At 35.5% G+C, this 12,737-nt stretch overlaps 1 protein-coding gene and 1 pseudogene across 4 annotated transcripts in view; both read right to left on the reverse strand.

The window, feature by feature from the left end:
* LOC129724466 (cadherin-86C) overlaps window positions 1-12,737 on the reverse strand; it is a 440,382-nt gene that overhangs the window by 360,747 nt on the left and 66,898 nt on the right. The gene's annotated exons all lie outside the window — the stretch shown is intronic.
* LOC129724726 (uncharacterized) lies at window positions 2,961-6,553 on the reverse strand (annotated as a pseudogene).

Raw genomic sequence — 12,737 nt, forward strand, 5'->3', positions numbered from 1 at the left:
CCTGCTGAGCGGGGGGCTCGAAAATTGGTTGTTTCTTGAAAATGTTTCATCGTAAAATCTCCGGCCGCCCGGCAATTATTTATCACTCCAAAGAGCGGAAAATTTTCTCATTACCTTCAATGAGCGAAGTTAATAATATGTTGCTCTGCAAGAATGGAACAAAACGGAGATAATCCTGCAACTAAGCGGGTCATCATCGCCGCGTTGTCCAAAAAAATAAGCTCCGTTGAAAGTGCGGTCGTAAAGCGGGAAATAAAAGAATAAACATACCCCTGCTTCTTCGGACCGTGTCGTGAGTCCAAAGAAGAACTTCGTGGTTAGTCACTTGTGGACTTCGGTTGGAATCGATGGCGACCGAGAGTCGAAAAAAAAATGGTTGGGAAGTACATCACCGGGAAATGATTTATGGCCGTTATGGCCGAGGTTCTCGCACGCAACCCGCTTTTCTGTTGTCGCGACAACGGCGGTTGACCGTACACGCACCGGCATCTTAATTTTTGCATCCTTTGCGGTAAACCGGACAACCCCCTGGCAACGCAAATTCAAAATGTTAAAAATTGAAAACCAAAAAACTAAAAACTGAGATATTTTTGGAACGTTTTCAAATTTTTTTTTTTTATACATTATCTGGACACATTCCTTCAAATAGTTAATTGTGCTTAGGAAATTTCTGGATCATTTCAAGCTATTTAAGCAACACTTTCGGGACAGTCTGAGAGTATTTGTAATACATTTTTAGTGAAGTAATTTTAAATAATTTCATGATTTTATTCGGACATTATTGGAAAAATATTATTTTGCAAAAAATTTATTTACAGTTTATGGAACATTCTTAGGATATTCTTGGATTTTTTTTTTATTTTTGGGAGATTTTCGGAACGATTTCTGACAGTTGATAAACATTTTCTGACAGTTGATAAACATTTTCTGACAGTTGATAAACCTTTTAAGAACCTTTTAAGAAAATTTCCGGATGATTTTTCAAATTATGTTAGGATTTTACTGGATATTCTTTTGGAAATTTTCGAAATAGTTTGAGGAAACTTTAAATTCGGGATTGGGATTTTTCGAGAACATTTGTAATATTTCAAAAAAAATAATACATTTTTGGGAGTTTTTGTTTTTAATTCAAGGGATGTGTAGGGTCATTTTTGAAACATTCCTCATATTTCATAAAACTTTAGGATAATTGAAGACACTCTCGATATCATTTCAGGCATTTTAATAAAATTTTGAGCATTGCCGAAATACATTTTAATATATTTTTAAGGTTTTTTGTTTAAATCCTTAGCCTTCAGCAATTAAGTTTTTAAAAACATATTAAGAACTGCTGTGGGACATTTTTCAAACAATCTTATCTTTTTTTTTTCTTCAAGATATTCTAGAAACATGACGACACATTTTCGGAAAACTTTGAGAACATTTTGTGAGCATTTTAGAGCATTTTTGGAACACTGTTTAGAATTGTCCAATAAATGTTTTGGTTTTTTAGAGATATTTTTGGCAGTTATTTGGAATATTTTGGGGACATTTTCAAAACTTCTAAATTATATTAGAAAGCCTTTGGGTAACTTGTGTGGCATTTTAGAAATTTTTCTCAATTTTGAAATTTGTTAGGCTATTTAAGAAGCTTCGTAGCCGCAAGGTTACAGGGTCCGCTTTGATAGGCGAGTGGACGTGGGTTCGAATCTTAGTAGAATCAGGTCATTTGGTTATCGAAGGACTTTAGCATGGGTTTATTCTCAGGCTTCCCACCAAGTACCTTTCCTTCAATCTGAATTCTACACTCTGTTGACTCTCCTTCTAACAAAAATAAGCCCCTGTCATAAAAAAACTGGTGTGAGTAACGTATAATATTTCTCTTCAGGGAATTGTAATTATGGCGCGGTCTTGGCTGAAGGAACGAGGTTTCGATAAGTCCCTCTTAGAATTAACCTGGCCAGAGAGGAACGTTGGGTGTAGCCAAGCATGGAAAATATCACTCACTAAAATAAATCTAGGTAACCGTGATCTTTGATTTGAAGTTTTGCTGTCAATCATTCACACTCGCATACAAGTTTTTCCAATGAACCAAAAAGATTGTTTTTCATTCATTCTCCGCATATCATCAACAAGAGTTTGAAACGATGGAAACTAATTAACAACTTCTCGTATCCAAGTTTATATCGGATCGTTTGGATCAAGCTATTGTTTTCGAAAGAATCATTCGCGAGTCAAATTTTGTATCAACATGATTTGCTAGATTGCTTTCAGCTGCGAACTGTGTGAGATACAGTATTGATTCATGGTGGGGCTTATGGTCAGATAGTACTGTTCATAATTTGTCAAGGCGTCTCTAAAGGTTACAAATTCTGCTTTTGTAACAAATTTCGCTGAAACACACAGTGACATAGAGTTGAATTTTTTTTAAATAAATCCCAATTGAGAGCGGTCTGTGAGGAAACATTTTCAGCTAAAGGTGTTAAAGACAGCGAAGCTGTGTTTGAATCTTCGTCCAGCGTAACTCAAAACTCGAATGATAAAATGACTCAAAGGAAAAATTAAATCACAGTGATCAAAAGAAATTTCAATTATTCTAAAACATTTGGTATAATAAATATTTCTGGAAGACTCTTACGAACATGAACAAATTTTAAATATGTGTTACAGATTAAAAAAAAGGCCGAGATTGTATCCGCTGCTCGAGTTGACAGTGTTTTATTTCTTCAAACAGATTTTTTTCATATTTGAACTAAACTTCATATGAACGCAACAAAATATTTCTTTGTGCGGCTTTTTTAACCTTAAACAAAATGAGGAAAACCACCGTTTTTTGAAGCCACTGATAATGGCTCATAGTTGTAAGTATGTAAAGGGCTATTGTATGAGAAACCATTGTGCAACATATTTAAGTACCTTTGAGTAAATTAATCACATATTAGATTGGGTTGGTCTAACTGTAATCAAATTTGATGTAGGATATTTTGTTATTTTAATAAAAGTAAAATTTTGGATAAATAGGTTCGAAAGTTAAGAATGGTGTTTATTACTTCATACTAGTATAATTGAAGCGTATTTTTATCCATCTTCCTCGCTCATAGCTTGTGTTATTTGAGGCAGAAGATCCGGGTTAAGCTTCAGCAAAAGCGAATTGGCAACTGATTCGGCTGACAAATTCATCCTTCTATCCGAAAGCATCAGTTTCAGAGCACTGAAACCGCGTTCTACGGATACTTGTGTAGCTGAGCTTGATAAAACGATCATCGCAATTTTGTAGAGATCTGGGTTGGTATATTTTTGAACTTCCCAGTATTTAAGTAGATCGAAGTGGTTTTGTTTGTCCTTACTTTTAGATGGTCCTGAATTTATAGTATCGATAATTGATGTCTTATCTCTCATTTCTAATTTTTTAAGTTTTTGAATAAAGGACATATTGTTTGTCACGTTCGTGTTAATTGACGGATCTTCGTTGAAAAAATCAGATAGAATTTTTTCTAGTTCATCTTCAGTGTCATTCAGTGTGGTGAACTCATCGACTACTCCATCAACACGTCGATGTATTTTTATAAGAAATTCCTGAAAAGAAACAAAGTAAATATATAAAAAGTATATATTCAAAGCGTGTTTGAATCATCATTTGGAATATTTCAGAGACTGATAGAGGGCTTTATTTCATGAAAAAACTCTTCTACGAATATGTTCTTATGGGAATGTACTCAGAGTTATTCGACTCACAAGTTTCTTGAATACTTTTCCCTCAAGTGGCTCTCACACATCATATGTTTACCACTTAGAACAACTCTATTGACTCTATTTGGGAACTGAAATAAACTGTACTATAACCATCCTCTCCAAGTCCAAATAAATGTGAGAAACCAAATTTTGAAGGAAAAATGTTCGAAAGAAGCACTATTTTGAACGCATTTTAATGTTTTCTCACAACATAGCGTTGTTAATATAACAATTTCAATACAGTATGTTATATATGAAGAAAAAAAAACAGTATGTTTTGGGAAGAGCCTGCACCAATATAAAACTGGCAATCAAACCATCAGTTATCCTAGTTTAGTATTGTATTCACTCGAAAACTGTTGGTGTCAAAGAACAAAGCGTAGAGCAACATAAAACACGCTCAATTTGAGAGAAAAAACAGTAACACACTTTATTTTGTGAGATAACATTTACATCCTACATTTAAAGCAGTACGCCTTTTGAACATGTTCGCTCTCGAAATGTTATTTTTTACATTTATTTAGACATGTAATTGCTGTACCCAACACGAAATTTTCTCAGTTTTCCAATGAAACCAACAGAATTGTTCTAAGTGTATTACGTTTCTAAGTAAAGCCGCTTCAAAGAAGAGTATTCAAGAAATTCGAAAGATGAATAACTGTGAGTATATAATTGGAACATATGCGTAGAATAGTTTTTCATCAAATGTGGCCCTATATACATCATATTCACTTGAATGAGTTCTTTATCCAATGAAGAAATACTTTTTCATCCTAGAAAATTGAAACGAGGATCCAAATATAAACATGCTTTAAACTGCATGCTAGCGGTTATCTTTTCCAAACGTCGTCGAAATGCTTTTAATAGTTTTTGGGCCAGTGAGTTATTAACCAATTTTGTTAATTTAGCCTGGCATAAGAGCCAACAAGCATAAAATTCACTCAGAGCTACGTGATGTTTTTGCAATTGGAGTGTGAGCACAAATGGTGCATCAAATGCTTCACAAAATTTCTCTATGAACTTCCAGTGCGTAGTGAAATCTGAAATTAAATGTGTAACAAAAACAAAACATATTAAACTTTGGTATGTTGATATCAAAACGCAGCCCAATCGAACTTCATATCTCTTACCAATTTCTGGATAAGTTTTTTGATCAAACTGAAAATTGGCTTCTGCGTCAATAGCGACTTCAGCATTGCGAAGGTGCTATTCCAACGTGTTTTGTTGCTAAGTGGAGGTAAATGAGCTTCGTGCAGTTTAATAATTTTGTAGTACTTTTGTTGGCGCAATTTCACTACTAGTTTCTGAATATTGAAAATGCGTTTCCCGTATGGTTTTACAACGTCCCAAACAGCAAGTTGCGCTGTGTGAGCAGCGCATCGTATACTGTCTAAAATCTTCACCATTGCTACGTCAAAATTGTCGTCAGGCATAGTAGTTGCCTCTGGTGTTGTCGTTTCACCATCCCTACCATTTGAAAAATCATCATACACATCATCATCATCTTCTAAATTTTCTTCCTCGTCGAAAATCGAACTTTCAAATATATTTTCATCGTCTGGTTGTTCTTCATAATGAAAGGTGTTTTCTTCTACTTGATCGACTTCATTGAAACATGAATCATACGTTTTAATCTCAGCTGCCTCGAAGATCTTCTTTATTTCGTTTACTGAAGCCACAATATTGGCCCCATTATCATGAGTGATTGAATAGACTTTATTGAGATTCACATTATAATCATTCAAGACATCTTCGATCAGCGCTTTAAGATGCTCTTTCGTCTGACTCACTTGCGTTTCTTTGATAGCTTGAAATTACATAAGATGAAACATATTTTAAGTAAATATATACATACATACATACATACATACATACATACATACATACATACATATATACATACATACATACATATATACATACATACATACATATATACATACATACATACATACATATATACATATATATATATATATATATATATATATATATATATATATATATATATATATATATATATATATATATATATATATATATATATATATATATATATATATATATAACTATATTTGCATGTGTGTGTCAATCCTTACCTAGATTACGGACAACGACTTTGTCATCGACGATGGTTCTTGCGTTGATTCCAACAAAGTGACGGTTTCCTCTTGTTGCCCCATCGATCTCTAACGTTATAAGGTCCTGCATCCGTAATTCTGCAACTATCAGCTGTCTAGCTTTTCCTGCACATTCGTCAACAAGTCCAGCTACACTCTTCCTATTTATAACCATTCCTGCAGCTTTAAACAGCGGTTCCAACAGCGTCTTGAAACCCGCCATTTCCGGAAAACAATATGGGAGATGGTTTACCGTAGCGAGTTGGATAGTTCCAAGGATTATTTTTTCTTTGCTTATTTCCACTTGTAATTTTTTCATCTTCTTTTTGGGTGGTTCAAATGAATTTTTAATGGGTAAGGGTATATCCAATGCCCCAAAAATTTTAGAGTGTTGTGAAAGAATATGTCGTTTGAAGTTTCCGGAAACAAATTTTTCTTGAACATATCTGCAATGTTCTTCAGCCTTGCAAACAAATTTTCCCTCGTCATCCACCTTTATAACTTGCATTAATCTGTCTTTCTGTGTTTGCCTTCTTTTCATTCTACAATAAAAATATTATCAGTTAAGTCTTTCTTCTACGTTTTACTTGTATTAATACTTACTTGATCGAATAAATAATCGAAATCCAAATGAAAAAAACAAATGAAGGTTACCGGAATAAAATGAAAAAAATTCGAAACCACGGGTAACATTCGGCGAACAGCGCTCGACACTATCGTTTGCGAACCAATGATAACACTCATGAACGAAAATTTTATCAAAAGGTATCATGCAATGAACATCTTGCATGAATGAAATTATTTGTGAGCAGAACTATTCATGAATTTTGACATATGGATTTTCCATATTTGTTTATTGACCTTTTCATTGAATACAAGTTCTTATCATGAAGATAGTTTACTATGATGGAAAGCAGGCGTAACCCAGGTTCGTAAAGGATAGTAAAGTGAATCGTTTGGGAAGCGATTTTTTCCATGCTTGGGTGTAGCCTCAGTTCAGGGAATTGTAATTTGGCGATATTGGTAGGACAGAAAGAGGCTCGGTATAGTAGAGCAGTAATCATGAAACGAAAGAGTAAACTCTCACACACAAGCACGGATATAAATGAAAAGCGTATCAATCACTTCAATAGTTATACTGCCAACAATATGAAGTGCGGAGTACAGAAAACACCTGGGCAATATCACAATAGATCAAACGTCTTTGGTCGCAGTGATGAGTCCACACAGAGGAAAAAAACAAATACACTATGTGGAATAATTTCTAAATGACTAAAATACCTAAAAAACCGTAAAATTGTCTGTGGCGCTGTCCAATATGTAATTGATTTTATTTTATTTAAGCTTTTATGGTTTACCGACTTGCAAATAATACAAAAACTGTGATTTTTCTAACTCTCACACTACTATGAATATTTCAATTTATTCTACTAACTTTTACCTAAAGACGATCGAATATTGATTGTTCAATTAATTATTTTAATCTAATTAATTAGGATAGAATGCACTATGAAGCACTGCTGAAGGTTGTTTGACAACTTAGGGTATGTTCCATCTCACTTCGCGTGCTGATTTCTGCTAGGCCCATATTAGCCTTCTGATTTGGAGAATATTGGCCTTTGTTGTGGTACGTCTTGTCCACGAGTTTGTTTGGTAGCAATGGTAATGTTTACGTCGTAAACACACATTATTTAGATCCTGCAATCATTTCACACAATCTCGCTTGATGATGAACGATTAGAAGCGCTGTAAATTGCGCAAATGCTCAACTGGTTCGTTTTATACAGATCTTGGCTATTAGAAACTGGCTCGATCCGCAACCGGCAGAGCAACGGCTTTTTTTAGCGCAGCAAGGGTGAAACGACTTATTCGATCGCAGCGATACACAGCACTGCATAGCATTGCTAAACATGTCCGGACATGTTAGTTATTTTATCTGGATTTGTAAAATGTAGCGTCATGTTTACTTTCATTTAGCCACAGCCACTTTAGCCACTGCTAATAACTGTGAGTATGCCGGTAGCGTGTGTTACATACATTGACATAAGACAGGCTGTCGTAATTCTACGTTATTTTTTTTTTTTTTGTTAGGGAATTAGAATTACGTTGTCCATTGATGTGAACTTTTGTAATATATATCCCAGTCAATTGCTATACGTGTCCCCTTGCAAAATACAATGACCACTATTGTTGAGTGATCGGGTACCTGCACCGACACGCTCCCAGTCAGGTGAAATATGGTTTATGAAGCCAATCACCTTCCCAGGATTCAAAGACCAAATCTCTTTGGGCTGTAAACAGCCACTGCTTAGAAACCTTGATCTGCGTTTAAATAATGCACCACAACTGCACAGTAGATGTTCCGATGTCTCGCTTTCCATATTACAAAAGCGACAGATATCATCCTGAACCCGGCCAATGTTCTTTAAATGATATCTACTCGAACAGTGCCCCGTTACTAGGCCGACGTATGTACAAAGAGCTCTTTTGTTGAGCTCTAGGAGCTTTTTCGAATGATTCTCGTTTGGTGTGATAAACCTTTTAGATTGGGAACACTTTTTGACATCAAACCAATTGGTTATCACCTTTTGTTCCTCCCAGCGTTTAAGCTCCATTTTCACTGCACAGTTTGATATACCGCAGAAAGGTTCTGGGCCGATAAACTGTGAGTTAGATCCTTGTTTTGCAAGTTCGTCTGCCTTTTCGTTCCCACCAATGCCACAATGTCCTGGAACCCAATACAAATTTACTGAGTTTGTTTGACATAGCTGTCGCAATGTGAGAATGCATCCCCAGACAATCTTGGATGTACATTTATAAGCATCAAGTGCTTTCAGTGCTGCTTGACTGTCAGAGAAAATACAAATATTTGCATGTTTGTATTTCCTAGTCAGACACACATTCGCACATTCAAGGATTGCAAAAATCTCTGCTTGAAACACTGTTGGCCAGTGTCCCATTGCCACTGAAATATTAATTCCAGGGCCAAAGATTCCTGCACCAGTTTTGGTACCTATTTTTGAGCCATCTGTGAAAAATATCGTTGAACCGGGACGGACATCAGGAACTCCGACTTCCCAGTCTGCACGCGACGTTTCGCATACCTTGTAGGGAATACCATGGTTATCCTGAGGTGCCATCCAGTCTCCATTCATACTCATCACTGGCCCTCTTTTGAAAAAGTCCAGTATTGTCAGGTGACCCACAAGATCACCTGACAAGATAGTTTTTGTTCTTTTTAGCTTCAAGGCACTCTTTTCTGCTTCTATTTGCACGTATTCGTACAACGGCAGCAGATGAAGAATTGCATCAAGAGCTTTTGACGGGGTGCTTTTCATTGCTCCTGTTATAGCAATGCACGCAAGTCGTTGAACTTTATCTAGCTTTGTTCTAGCGGTGGACTCTTTGGTTTTTGGCCACCACACTAACCCAGCGTAGGTCAGTTTTGGACGTATAATAGATGTGAATATCCACATCACCATTTTCGGTCTCAAGCCCCACTTTCTCCCAACGGTTTTGGAGCACAACCATAATGCACTGACCGCCCTGTTGATTGCATAGTCAAGATGTGCATTCCAGTTTAGCTTGGCATCAAGGATAACTCCTAAGTATTTAACCTGTTCACTGAATGGAATTTCTACTCCTCCAAGCTTGAGAGTTTTTAGACTGAATTTCCTCTTTCTAGTGAAAGGTACGATTACAGTTTTTGTCGGATTAATGCTGAGACCCTCCTTTATACACCAAGACTGGGTGTACTCCAGAGCCTCCTGCATTCTTTCCGAAACTATGTTGTCGAACTTTCCTCTTACCAAGATGACTATGTCATCTGCAAAGCCCACAACTTCGAAACCTTTTGCTTCTAAGCTTTTGGGAAGATCGTCCACCACCAAAGACCACATAAGTGGCGAAAGAACACCTCCTTGCGGACATCCTTTCGTTGCCCTTACCGTAATAGACGAACCTCCCAACTCAGAAGTGATTTCTCTTTTTGCAAGCATGGTATGAATCCAGTTAACAATGCTCGTGTGAAATCCTTTGTTCTTCATTGCACTAGACATTGAAGAATAGGACGCATTATCAAAAGCACCTTCAATATCCAAGAAAGAGCACAGAGCAATTTCTTTAGCTGAAAGTGACTTTTCAATTTTCATGACCAGCATATGAAGCGCTGTTATAGTGGATTTTCCAGTTTGATAGGCAAACTGGAACTTTGAAAGCGGTTTTGTTTGCATGTAAGATGTATGAATGAAATCATTCAGCACTTTTTCCATTGTCTTCAACAAAACCGAAGAAAGACTAATGGGTCTGAATGATTTAGGATGCGTCTTATCACGCTTCCCAGTTTTAGGTATAAAGATTACTCTTACTACCCTCCATTTTGATGGAATATGATTCAACCTTAAACTGGCCTTGAAAATCTCAATGAGTGAAGGAATTAGTATTGCTTCACCTTTTTGAAGCAATGCTGGAAATATTCCATCTACACTTGCAGACTTAAAAGGCTCAAAGGATCTCATAGCACTTTCCACCCTGGTTCTCGTAAAAATTTCATCCGCCACATCTGATACAGTATTTTCCGTTCTAGCAGACCAAGAGCTAGTCTGCGTAGAACAAATTTCAACTAAGTCAGAGATGGCTGAATCCGTCTTTTCAATAGAACCGGGAAAATGCGTTTCCATCATTAGATTTAAGGTATCACGAGGACCACTAGTATAGATTCCGTCGTGACGCTTTAGATTGCCAAGCTCAACGGTATGATCTTTGGCAAGAGTCTTTTGTAATCTAGAAACAACTGGAGTTTTTTCTATAGATTCACACATTTGAACCCAAGACCTCCTTTTAGATTTCTGGATTTCATTGCTATATTTAGTTAAGGCTCTTCTATATTGAGCCCAGTCTGAAGTACGTTTTGTTTTATTAAAAAGTTTCCGACTATTTTTTCGAAGACTTTCAAGCTTCTTGTTCCACCATGGCACGTCCCTACTTGAGGACAATTGTTTGGCGGGACAACTTTTATTGTATGCATTTATCACCATTTCATTTAGCTGAATTGCATAGATTCCAATTCTGAAACTGTTTCAATTCTGCTACAATTTAAAGGTGAATCTTTTCGCAAATATTGTGCATATTGATCCCAGTCTGTTTTTTTAGGATCTCTGTAAGTAACGTTTTTTTAGGATCTCTGTAAGTAATTACCGTAATTCTACGTTAACTTGCGGTCGTGTCTTCTAAACAACCTATTCAACTATTTAGTAAACATTTAGATCATTTGGAAGATTGTTGGAAATTTTTATGGATGTTTTTGAAACGATTTTCTGGGATATATTTTGCATATTTTAAAATAATTTGGGGACACTTCTAAAGCTTTTTTGTTTTTTTTTTTTACATTTTTGAACATTTTCAGCACATTTAGGATAATCATAATTTGAGGCGATTTCTTGAAAAGGTCTTTCAAGTGATTTTGAAATAATTTTGGAAAATTTCAGGGAAACACTTCCACAATTTTTTGGATATTACTCAAAATTATTCTCCAACAGTTTGTTGCTAATATTTGTTTTTTAGCACGTTTTCAGAAACAGTTCTATTTTTTTTTTTTTTTTTTTGATATTTGCTATTTAGTTTTTGCTTTTATTGGGATTTTACTGGGCCATATTTTGGACATTATCTGATAATTTTTCTTCTCATTTCAAGGAAATTTTCGAAACATTTCTGAATTGAGTGCATTTTTGGAACATCTTCGATATACTTAACTTTAAAAAGGGATTTTTTTCTAAACATTATTGAACTGCTCTCAAAAATGTTTGTCGTTTGTGGAAATTTTGTGGATATTTTGGATCGTCTTTGGAATAATTTTGGAGAAATCTATGGAAAATTGCATTGCATTTTTGTGACATTTTTGAATCGTTTGCAATATTCTATTTGGACACTATAAAATACCATAGGGTGTGAAGTGTCTACGCTCTATACCACATTTTTGGAAATTATATGAACGGTTATTCACGGAGGGGCAGGGGGGGACTCAAATCGTCAAAAATGTATCCATGGGGAATGTGGATGGCTCCTTATATTATTTTTGGTATAGTTTTAAACATTTGGAGAAGCTCCAGAAAAATTTTTTGAACTTTTTTGATAATTTTTGTGTTTTTATTGAAACATTTGAAAAAAATGGAACCTTTTTGAAACAATTCTGTGGTCCCCGTGGCTCTGTGGTTAGCGATGTCGGTCGGCTAGCCTTCTCGCACGGTTGTGATATCGGGTTCGATTCCCGATCAGGTCGAGGATCTTTGCGAGCTGGAAATTTTCTCGACTCAGCACTGGGGCACGGTGTATCGTTGAACTTGTCCTACACATGCAAAATGTGCCAAAAAACAATATTGATAAAGAATTCTCTCAACTAATCTTGTTGATCGAGACCGCTATAAGCCCCAAGGCTAAGCGTGCGATATTGTTTGTTTTGAAACAACTCTGAAACAATTCAAAACAATTCTTTTTTATTTATTTTTTTTTGAAATTTTGGAAGCATTTTTGAACGTTATTAAAATAGACATTCCGGAAAATATTTATTTATTAAGTTTTAGGCCCCTCGAGACATTTTTTATATCTGCAGGAGATTGTTGGGACATGTGACATTTTTCCTTTGAAATATTTTTCAACATTTTTTTTGCCTATTTGCGAAATATTTTTGAAATGTTTTTAGACATTTTCGAGCCATTTTTAAACCATTTCAAGAAAGCTGAGATTTTTTTGTAAATTTTTTTGTAAATTAATACAACTAATCATTTGCTCAATTTGCGAGATCTGTCTCATTTATCTGGCATTTTTAAAAATATTCCAATCCGAATAAACAAATATTTAAGATAACCGAACAGTTAGTTTGCTTACAAATAATTCTTGTACTTGGTAAAT

Source organism: Wyeomyia smithii, chromosome 1 (assembly GCF_029784165.1).
Source record: "Wyeomyia smithii strain HCP4-BCI-WySm-NY-G18 chromosome 1, ASM2978416v1, whole genome shotgun sequence".
Classification (NCBI taxonomy): Eukaryota; Metazoa; Arthropoda; class Insecta; order Diptera; family Culicidae; genus Wyeomyia; species Wyeomyia smithii.